This window comes from Trichomycterus rosablanca, chromosome 5, assembly GCF_030014385.1.
Source record: "Trichomycterus rosablanca isolate fTriRos1 chromosome 5, fTriRos1.hap1, whole genome shotgun sequence".
NCBI classification, from domain to species: domain Eukaryota; kingdom Metazoa; phylum Chordata; class Actinopteri; order Siluriformes; family Trichomycteridae; genus Trichomycterus; species Trichomycterus rosablanca.
The window spans coordinates 27,355,285-27,366,090 of NC_085992.1; the positions used below are offsets into that span (position 1 = coordinate 27,355,285).

The following is a 10,806-nucleotide window of genomic DNA, read 5'->3' on the forward strand; positions in this document are numbered from 1 at the left end:
ATGAATTTCTCGATATTAATCGTTAAAAGCTGAATTATATGAGCTCTTTTACACATACATGTATCAGTACTGCTGTAAAGAACTAACGTTACAGGTTACTGCGTTTATCAACACTCGACAGCGTTACTGAACTATTAACCAACCAAACAAACAGACGAAATTCAAAACCAGAAGCATACACATATCCTGGTTAAGCTCTTACCTCGTCTTGTTTCCAGGCCGTGGTGTGAGAAGAAATCACAGAGGCTTCAGTCCTGTTGGTGTAATAAACTTTCTGCACTGTTTCCTCTCAGGCTGTGCTGCTAACACTTGCTATGACCGGGAGTCGCAGTTAGTCCGTTAACGTTAGCTCCCGTCTTCCAAAAAAGCCTTCGACTGCACCCACAAAGACGCCGAGTTTACTCCTTTAGCTTCCTTCAACGAAAGAACTAAGCGCCGTCAACAAACCGTAGCTAAAAATACTCTGCTGAAGAGCCGAGATAAAGTTATCCTCCTCTCCTCTCTCCCTGCGCCATCTTTTCCGCGGGGCACGCCGGGTAATCCTGAGGAATCCCCACGTACTGCGCCCTGACGTTTCCCACTCTAGCGCGCGAGCCAGCAGGTGAGACTGAACCCAACAGTTTGTGTTGCGACCCAATCCGCGTAATGCTGCGTCCCAATCCGCGTACTTTCTACTAACTAGTACGCCAGTACACCAATTACACAGCGGACGGTCTGACACTGGTACAATAGTATGTAGTTTGGGACGCAACCTCTGAGTAATATCACATGCACTTTCCTGTGTCCAAGTCTAATTTGCATTTAATTTAATTCATTTTCATGTTTAGTCAGGGTCGCAGTGGGCCAGGCTTCCCTATAATCATTAGGGCGCAACGCAGTAACACACCCCGGACAGGGTGTCATTCCATGAAGGGCCTCGGGCGTAGACATTTTGGTTTAGGCCAAAAATGCCTGTATGTAGACACCCAAGACCATCGCTGGGATTCGAACTCTTCCCAGCAATAGTGGGCTAGCATAATTTACCACTGCCTACCCTGAGTGCATTCAATACATTTCTTAAAATTAATTTAATTACTTTTACAATACTTCTTAATTAAGTGCTTACATTTAATTCTTTTTTATATTTTTTGCATTACAAGTCCAAAAGTGTCAGATGGTACAACTATCCAAATGTGAATGCGGATAAACTAAACTATTAAACTTGTCTGATGACGGGACGGTGGCACAGCATGTGTTGTTGGTGCACCACAGTTACAGGGTTCTGGGGACTTGGGTTAAATCTCACCTCCAGTCACTTTCTGTCAGTAGTGTTTCCTGTGTCAGTGTCCTCCAGGTGCACCAGTTTCCTCCCACCTTCTAAAGTATCCAGTAGGTACACTGGCTACTCTAACTGCCCCATACGTGAGTAAGTAAAGAGATGAGTGTGATATGCCTTCGGGTGTAAAATGTATTACTCACTTTGCATTTGATGTTTCCAGGTAGGATTTGGATCCCAAAACGTGTAATCCAGTTCTATAGAAATGAGGTAACTTGTATTACATTGCATTATAATATAGTACTTTGAGGCAAAACTGACAAGAGAAGGACCTTTATTTTGATGTGTATTTAAGAAAGGAGAGGCCAGAATACTGACATAAATAAGTCATCAATTTGTGGTGCAGTAAAAAGGTTGTTAATATATATATATACTGTATAATACAACAAAATTACAACCAAAAAACCAAAATAAAACAAATATGTGAAGTTGTATACCTAAACAAAACCAGACATATAGACAGACATATATTAATGACTAGTCATCAATAAATTATTAAAATAATTATTTATTAATACAGTGTGGAAACCAGGGAGGCTAGTGAACTTAGATCCCCAGAACCCTGGTCCTGTGTGGCACCCATATGTGCTGCCACTACCTGCCAAATTTTAAACTTTAAACTCTAAATTATAAAAAGAGAACTGGTGCTGAGGTGGTACCGCAGTCTATTACACCAGCCCACCACCACTGAGATCTGGGTTTGAATCCTAGCATTGCTATCGCTTGGCTGTCTACACAGAGATGATTGGCTATGTCTGGGGGCAGGGTGGTGGCAGAAGCCCTTTCATGGATTGGAGCACTGTCCAGGATATTCCTGCCTTTCACCCAGTGTTTCCCGGTAGAACCGGATTAGCCGTGACCCTTACCAGGATAAAGCGGTTGATGAAAATGAAAATTGAAATGAAATGGCTTAAAACAATTATTTCTATTTGTTATTAGGATTAAGCATAAGAAAGACCCATATTCATTCTCATGGCTTTGAGTAGTAGGACATAGGCCTACTGTATGTGGGATTATATTGAGCTCAGTGGCCTTTACAAGCAGAGGATGAGTTTGCAGTGCTTCATGATGAGTATACCAGCACCAGATGGCAGTCAAGGGTTCTGCTGATCTACACTGACAAAGAGGTTTTCTGGAGTGTGAAGCTTGCAAGTGTAATTACGCAATCTGGGAGTGTGTTGTTTTTCCTTTTCCTTTATCTTGGCTTGGCCAAAAGTCACTGTAAAACAATGCCGTGACTGTTAGTCTGTGCTTCTATGCTTATCACACCTCCAACCTAAATGAAAAACAGACCTTGAAAATGAAGTTAAGAAAAGAGTTATAGTTGTAGTTTACTATATTCTGATTCAGATAGATTTAAATATTTTTCAGAGCACTATATATATACAAAGTGAACGTGAGCTACATAGATAAAGGCTTTTTGCTACACTGGTTGTGCATTTTAAATGTAAAACAAGTTCTCTAAGGCTTGGCTGATTATTCCAGGTTAGAGGCCCCTCGTCTGACAGTACTTGTCAGTTGGTGGCATTGCAATGCTGTACTGACCTATCATAGACGGAAACAACTGACCTCAAAACAGCCGGCAGTAAACACATGTCACTTGAATGGTCATGATATGCTGACCTCAGAGCTCCTGCTGTATGGTTGTGTTACAGGAAGACTGCTCGGGTGGGAAGACATTTGCATCTCATTTAAAAGTGCACAGAAAAATCACAACAAAACAACTAACCAACTGATGTGGCTTTGCAGGTGTCAGAGGTTGTCAATGTCACAGCACACTTTTTCAAGCAATAAAGACGTTAGGACGAAATAGAACATGCTATTTTTGGACATAACACATGTAATTAAATAACCTTGTTGATTTCTCAGAAGAATGACTTTTCAAATTTGAATAGAAATAAGAAACAAGCTGTGTGGTGCAATCACCACTGGCAAACATGAACAGTGATATGTATTGTATCAAGTTGCTCTATTGCTCTGTAAGTAAAAAATGACAACAGCTCAGCTACAAAGAGATAGCCACTCAAGCTCCCAGAAAGTGGCCATTTTATGCAAAAGTTATGCTGAAGTGTATAAAAGTGTCTGTTCATGATTGCAACGTTTACAACTAGAGTTCCAGAGTTACCTCTGGAAGCAACATTAACACAAGAAATGTTTTAACAGGCAAGTCAAAGTGCAAGTCAAAGAATATTTAATGCTACCATGCACATTGACATTTTGATAAATTATCAACTTACAACTTGATTGAAATGATTGGGCACCAAGTAAGGTCAGTAAAGAAATGGTTCACTAACTTTGCTGTAAAAAAAAAACTTGGCCAGGCTGCACAAAGCTCTGACCTCACATTCATTCATCCTTGTTATGAAATAGAGTGCAGAATGTAAATCAGAACATATAGTATCAGTGCTCAGCCTCAGAAATGTTCTTGCAGTTTAATAGAAACAAATCTATAAGGTCGAGCTTCAAAATGCAGTGAAGAGCCTTGCCAGAGAGGATCTTTAACAGAAATGTGGGACCAGCAACAGAATGCCCATGGTTTAAGAATGTTGTTCAACAAGCACATCCCAGTATCCTCAGGGTCTTGCCTTTTTATTACTGTATAGGAACATGTATGCATTTGCATTGGCTTTTCTGAAATTGCACTGCTTTTTTCGGGAAGGGAAATGCAATAAGACTGTGATTCAATCTCAGGTATCTTTGAACTCATGTGCACTGATTTGCCCAGTGACATTAAACTGTGAAAAAATTGTAGTCAATCACTAATGATCGTATGAGGTCCACCACAATTTTGCAAGATGTACAAACTATTTCCTCCTGCCTTAATGTAGTAAATGTTCAAAAACTGTTTAAATGATCATGCTCAGACTAGGCATTGATATTGGACTAGTTAGTTTTTACTGATTTAAATTTTTTGTCATAATTTTAGTCATAATAGGGTCTAATTATTGCATGATTAACTTTTGGATAAAGATAGTAATGTAACTAATATAAATATAAAGTAAGCCTGTCATTTGAAAAAAAAAGAAAGAATTGATCAACACATTTTTTCTTTTTACTTTTTTTTATTGTGTTTGTGCATTTTTCAATTACGCAATTGCATTATGCTTCCTCTCTACTGATGTTGATCTCCACCCTGGATTGGGGAGAGCCGTGACTAACATGCCCCCTCCAACACGCGGCTGCATCTTTTCACCTGCACAAGGCGAGTTCATATGTGGATTAGCTTTGTGTATGAAGAACCACACCCTGATCAACGCATTATTCCCCGTCCCTGTGCAGGCACCATCAACCAGCCAGCAGAGGTTGTAATTGCATCAGTTATGAGGTCCCATCCGGCTTCTACTCTGTATGAACAACAGCCAATCGTTGTTCATGTAGGCACCCAGCCTGCTGGATGGCAGAGCTGAGATTCGAAACAACGGTGTGTTTTCTTTTTACTTTTAACAGGCTTTTATTAAGTACAGTGTCCTATGGATGCACAGAAATGTGAGCCGTGAATGCTAGACAATCTTTCAAAGCCTTAAATTTTGTATCCCCAGATATTCTGGCAAAGTCATGCTTTAAAACAAATGGAATTATCCTTATGACTGACATTATTTAAGTATGACTGAAATATGACGGAAACTATTTCACTTCAAACAATTCTGAACCTTTTAGGGAATGTAAATAAACACTAATGTAGAGTTTAGAATTAGGCCCATGTATATGTGTACATGTATATGTGATTAGCCTACTAGAAAAGAATTACTTTTAACCAGAATACTGAAGACAAGGTAATAAAATCAGTGTTAAATATAAGTTATACACAGTTTATGCATGCTCCTTATGAGCATCAGGTTTTAGTCCAGCACATAGTTTGAGGCAATATTGTGTGATTATAAGCAAGTGACTGAATATGATACATTGTTTCCTGTGCTTACAACCACTACAATAACTCTGTTGTACCCATACAGCGACTTAGAGGATAAGGGCTGCATGAGGGCCATATCTCTGTTTCAGTTTTAACAGTAAACACATCTTTCTGCAACATGACCCGCAACATTGCAACATGGACTGTTACAACTGTTACAAACAGTTCAACTGGAAATCTTTAACAATATGTAGTGCACTGTGGATTGTAATAAGATATGCATAGGCTACTGTTTGTGTGTGTGTGTGTGTATGTGTGTGTGTGTGTGTGTGTGTGTGTGTGTGTGTGTGTGTGTGTGTGTGTGTGTGTGTGTAAGAGAGAGAGAGAGAGAGAGAAACTTTTACACGGGCATTAATGTACCATTTACTTTATAATTCTCATTAGCTTTAGCCCATGGCTATGTTTGATTTTCATATTTGGAACAGGTTGTGGCAGTTGGAAAACCTATTTCAAGCACAGCAGGGGAAACCTCCTGCTCCTCTGGACGCAAGAAAGCACATGTAAGGACGTCTGTCTTATTGAACTAAATTTCAAGAAAAAGGCAACCAGAATTTTCCCCTAATAGGTTGTCATTGAGTTTATATATGGCACTATAATATGTGTATTATACTATATATTATATAGTACACTTTATGGCCAAAATATGTAGCCACCCTACCTAATTATTATGTTTAGATGTTTGAGCCAGACCCACAGGTCTATAAAATCAATTATATGAAATAAACTCTATGCCTCCAATATTGTAGCAACAGTTTGGTAAAAGTCCTTCAACCATGACTGCTCATGTGCACAAAGCAAGGTTTAGAAAGACATGGATTGATGAAGTTGAGAGCCCTGACCTCAGCCTCTTGGAACACCTTTTGGATGAATCCGAATGTTAAGTGGCCTTTCCCCCACATTACTGCCTAACCTCACAAATGCGCGTTTGACTGAATGGCCACAAATTCTCAAAGACACATTCTAAAAATACTAGAAGCACATTGTGCCTTAACTAAAACACATTGCTTAAACAGAACTGCAGCAAGTTGCAAGTTTGCACAAGATTTTCCAAAACAGACAAGGCAATTTTTTTTTATCATTTCTGGAACCATTTTTTTCTTTGAGTAAATGTAACCGAGTAAATGTAAAAAATAAATCTTTAAGATCTATATTGTAGGTTTAAAAAAAAGAATGAAATCTGCTAGGTCAAAATACAAAATATTCTATATTTGTAAGATGCACTAAATAATAATACAATGTAATAAGTACAACCCCAAATCAGAAAAAGTTGAGACAGCATGGAAAATGTAAACAATAAAAAAAACACAGTTTCTTACATTTACTTTCACTTTTATTTCATTGCAGACAGTATAAACCTGAGATATTTCTTGTTTTGTCTTGTCAGCTTCGTTTCATTTATTAATAAACATTCATTCCTGCATTTCAGACCTGCAACACATTCCAAAAAAAGTTGGGACAGTAAAGCATTTACCACTTTGTAATGTTGCCATTCCTTTTCACCACACCTAATAGAGGTTTTGGCACAGAGGATACATTCTTCCTGCAAACGTCTTAAGATGTGCAACATTACAGGGTCGTCATTGTCACATTTCTCATTTCAAAATTCTCCACACATTCTCTATTGGGGACAGGTCAGGACTGCAGGCAGGCCAGTCCAGTACCCATACCCTCTTCTTCTGCAGCCATGCCTCTGTAATGTGTGCAGCATGTGGTTTTGCATTGTCTTGTTGAAAAATGCATGGACGTCCCTGGAAAAGATGACGTTTTGAAGGTAGCATATGTTGCTCTAAGATCTCAATGTACTTTTCTGCATTAATGCTGCCATTACAGAAGTGTAAATTACCTTCGCCAAGGGGACTGACACAGCCGCATGACAGGCCCAGGCTTTTGCCAAAAAAAAAACCTGGAATTCTGATTCATCTGACCACAATACACGTTTCCACTGTGTGATGGTCCATCCAAGATGCCTCAGAGCCCAGAGAAGTCGACACTGCTTCTGGACATGGTTAACATAAGGCTTCTTTTTTGCACAGTAAAGTTTTAAGTAGTATTTGTGCATGTAACTCTGTATTGTAGTGCTTGACAAAGGTTTGCCAAAGTGGAGGTTCTTGATGCAGTGCCATCGGATGGATCGAAGATCACGGGCATTCAGCCTAAGCTTTCGCCCTTGGCCTTTAAACACGGAAATTCCTCCTGATTCCTTGAATCGTTTAATGATATTATGCACTGTATAGGGAGAAATATGCAAATCCCTTCCAATCCTTCTTTGAGGTACATTGTTTCAATAATAACTGGAGATCCTTTGGCCATTTTCGCTCATCAAAGACTTTACTGGATGCTGCTTTTGTACTAAACCATGATTAAAATCACCTGTTTGAAATCACATGATTATTTAGTTTTTTCACCTCATTACTAGCTCTAAATTGCCCCCGTCCTAACCTTTTTTGGAATGTGTTACAGGCCTGAAATGCAGGAATGGAGGTATATTAACAAATGAAATGAAGTTAAGCAGACAAAACATGAAATATCTTGGGTTCAAACTGTCTGCAATCAAATAAAAGTCAAAGTAAATGTCAGGAACACTGCATTTTTATTTTATTCGCATTTTCCATACTGTCCCAACTTTTTCTGATTTGGAGTTATTTTGACTGACCAACGTGATTATATGTTGTAAATATAAACAGTTTTGGAATTTGATGCCTGCAACATACTACCCTGTTAAATTCGGTAGTGCCACATGGGTTTAGGAGTACTGTCACCACTGTCACTTATCACAGCATGGTGCTGCATCATAAAATACAACCTGAACCTCTGTTATGCAAAGAGAATGTCATACATCAACTCTCTTAAAAAGTCTACGCAGGAACACCAGAGATCATCTCAGATGGACCAACAGACAGTGGAAACGTATGCTGTGGTCAACTGAGTCCATGTTTCAGTTTTCAAAAAAAAGGGCCAAGATCTGTCAAGGTATGGGTGTGCATAAGTGCTCACAAGACGCAGAAGCCTTATTGGGATTTCAGCGAAACATGTGCTGCCATCAAGGTAACATCTTTTTCTAAAAAAGTCCACGGTTATTTCAGCTAGACAATGCCAGAACTCTGTAAAGTTCTACATGCACTACAACAGTGAGGCTCTTGACATCAGGCATTAACCTGCATTAACTAGTATCCTCATATCCCAAATTAAATGAATGTGTAATTGATGTGAAAGTATTATGTATTATTATACCCAAACTCATTGGACCATTGGAGAACTTCAGCTAATTTTAAAGCAGCTACTATGCCTATGGCAATCTAAAACTCAACTGACTGAGACATTAACACCTGTGTTCCAGCAGCTTCTAATTTTCTCTCAGCATATTGGGCTTTGGCAAAGAAACTACTGTCCTTTTTATACTTACAGACAATTGTTTGTACTGAATATCTTGGGACGTGAAGCCACTTCGAACTAGCTCTTTTGACCTGCACTACCAGAGGATTTATGATCTGCATTTTACAGAGCTCTGTATACACTGAACAGCCATAACATTAAAACCACCTTGTTCTACACTCACTGTCCATTTTATCAGCTCCACTTACCATATAGAAGCACTTTGTAGTTCTACAATTACTAATTGTAGTCCATCTGTTTCTCTGCATGCTTTGTTAGCCCTCTTTCATGCTGTTCTTTAATGGTCAGGACTTCACAGAGCAGGTATTATTTGGGTGTTGGATTATTCTCAGCACTGCAGTGACACTGACATGGTGGTGGTGTGTTAGTGTGTGTTGTGCTGGTATGAGTGGATAAGACACAGCAGCGCTGCTGGAGTTTTTAAATATTGTGTCCACTCACTGTCCACTCTTTTAGACACTCCTACCTAGTTGGTCCACCTTGTAGATGTAAAGTCAGAGACGATTGCTCATCTGTTGCTGCTGTTTGAGTTGGTCATCTTCTAGACCTTCATCAGTGGTCACAGGATGCTGCCCATGGGGCGCTGTTGGCTGGATATTTTTGGTTGGTGGACTATTCTCAGTCCAGCAGTGACAGTGAGGTGTTTAAAAACTCCATCAGCGCTGCTATGTCTTATCCACTCATACCAGCACAACACACACTAACACACCACCACCATGTCAGTATCACTGCAGTGCTGAGAGTGATCCACCACCCAAATAATACCTGCTCTATGGTGGTCCTGACTATTGAAGAACAGCATGAAAGGGGGCTAACAAAGCATGCAGAGCAACAAATGGACTACAATCAGTAATTGTAGAACTACAAAGTGCTTCTATATGGTAAGTGGAGCTGATAAAATGGACAGTGAGTGTAGAAACAAGGAGGTGGTTGTGGCTGATCGGTGTATATCTCCATTGTACTTCTTGTGGCTGTAGCCACCAGCTATCAATCAAAATTTTTATACATTTTAAAGCCATGTTTGGATTTTAGAGAGACATATGCTGCCAACAAGGCGACATCTTTCCCCTAAAAGTACATGGTTATATCAGCATGACAAGCTGTCTCCTACTGAAAATGTATGAAACAGCATGAAGAGGAGAATCAGACAGTGGCAACCACAGACTGCTGAGCAGCTGATGCCTTATTGCAAGCAAGAAAGGGCAAAAAATCCACTATCAAAACTGAAACAATTACTCTCCGGTGTAATTAATAGGAAATGTGATTAATACAGGGGTAGACACGCCTCTGTTCCAAATTCTAAATTTGTTTATACTTACTAATCACAAGTTGGTCAGTGAAAATAATTTCTTTGTCAGTGTGTCAGTTAAATAAAGGTTTAAAGAAAATTAAGCAATTCCAGATGATTGAAAGTTTTTCAATTTTTCAAGTTTTTGCATTTTCTTAAGGAACAGACACTGTTGTTACATTGGGAATATGTGTCTGGAATTAAAGTTCAATGCTTATTTGGATGCATACGTTCACCAGGTCATCAGGTATTTATTTTAAAGCCAATGTCAATACTAGATCAGGCCACAAGGGGACGATAACTACTAGTAAGTACGGCATAGGTTCCATATAATACAGACACTATGATTAGAAGGTAATATAGACTACTAGTGGTACACGTTTTAGAAACTGCAGTATGACCAGTTCAAAGATTAAAGAGCTGACGTTTTAACAAAATGAGTGAATGCCACTTTCTTTCTTATACTAAATGTTATGGCTTTAGCTAATAAGTATGTAAAGCAGTTTTTACAGTCTGCTTTTATTACCAATAGCACAAGATGTCTAATCTCCAACCTACCACTACTGACCATCTGCTGCATCACTCTTTAAACATATGAGCAAGGCTGGAAGTGTGGGTGTCACTTCCCCATCTCCTATAACATGCCAGTAAGTGGGTAGTTGCTTTAGTCACTAGATTGTTTCACCTTTTAATGAACTGCCACCCGGCCTAGAGTAATTTTTTTCCCTAATTTGTGCAAAGAATTGTGATTACTGGTATATACACCGATCATATACCGATCATATAACATTAAAACCAGCTCCTTGTTTCTACACTCACTGTCCATTTTATCAGCTCCACTTACCATATAGAAGCACTTTGTAGTTCTACAATTACTGACTGTAGTCCATATATTTCTCT

At 39.2% G+C, this 10,806-nt stretch overlaps 1 protein-coding gene across 3 annotated transcripts in view; it reads right to left on the minus strand.

The window, feature by feature from the left end:
• tjap1 (tight junction associated protein 1 (peripheral)) overlaps nt 1–521 on the minus strand; it is a 138,519-nt gene extending 137,998 nt beyond the window's left edge. For all 3 annotated transcript variants that reach the window (XR_010012448.1, XM_062995923.1, XM_062995924.1), the window contains exon 1: nt 203–521. The gene's annotated coding sequence lies outside the window, so the exon portion shown is untranslated. The remainder of the gene's footprint in view (nt 1–202) is intronic.
• Between the last annotated feature and the right edge of the window lie 10,285 nt (nt 522–10,806).